This window comes from Camelina sativa, unplaced genomic scaffold (assembly GCF_000633955.1).
Source record: "Camelina sativa cultivar DH55 unplaced genomic scaffold, Cs unpScaffold06595, whole genome shotgun sequence".
Classification (NCBI taxonomy): Eukaryota; Viridiplantae; Streptophyta; class Magnoliopsida; order Brassicales; family Brassicaceae; genus Camelina; species Camelina sativa.
In genome coordinates, this window is record NW_010927671.1 from 1 (window position 1) to 498 (window position 498).

Genomic DNA, 498 nt, shown 5'->3' on the forward strand with positions numbered 1-498 from the left:
AAGGAAGTGTAAGCTTCATATAAGAACACTGTGACTCCGAATGTGATGTTCTTGTAAAAGAAGTAACAAATCTGCAAAGGCGAAAACGCAGGGTAAGAGAATGATGGAGACGAATGGGGTAATCAGAGAGAAGTTTCAGTCTATTTTACCATGGATGCGATTCTGCTGTAACACCAATGACCATGGACTAACAATAAACGTTCTAGATATCGGAATTGCGCAATGGCGATATCACTAGACATCACTGCTTGCATTCCTTCAACACCGCTAATACCAACACCAATGTCTGCTTCTTGAAGCATTCCTACATCGTTTGCTCCATCGCCAATTGCTAAGGTTGTCTTTCCAGTTCCGGATTTAACCAACCGTGTAACCTAGAAAACCCGAATATAATTGTTAGAATTGAAACTGGAGGATAAAAAACATGAGAAATGTCATCAAGATTTAGAGATTGTACCAATGCTTTTTGTTTAGGTGATGATCTACAGCAAATCACAG

At 39.6% G+C, this 498-nt stretch overlaps 1 long non-coding RNA gene across 1 annotated transcript; it reads right to left on the reverse strand.

Annotated features, from left to right (window-relative positions):
- LOC104774901 lies at window positions 1–498 on the reverse strand. The gene is made up of 3 exons (XR_765575.1): window positions 458–498; window positions 150–374; window positions 1–71 (listed from the first exon to the last, which is right to left on the reverse strand). It is a non-coding gene; the product is annotated as an uncharacterized LOC104774901 (long non-coding RNA).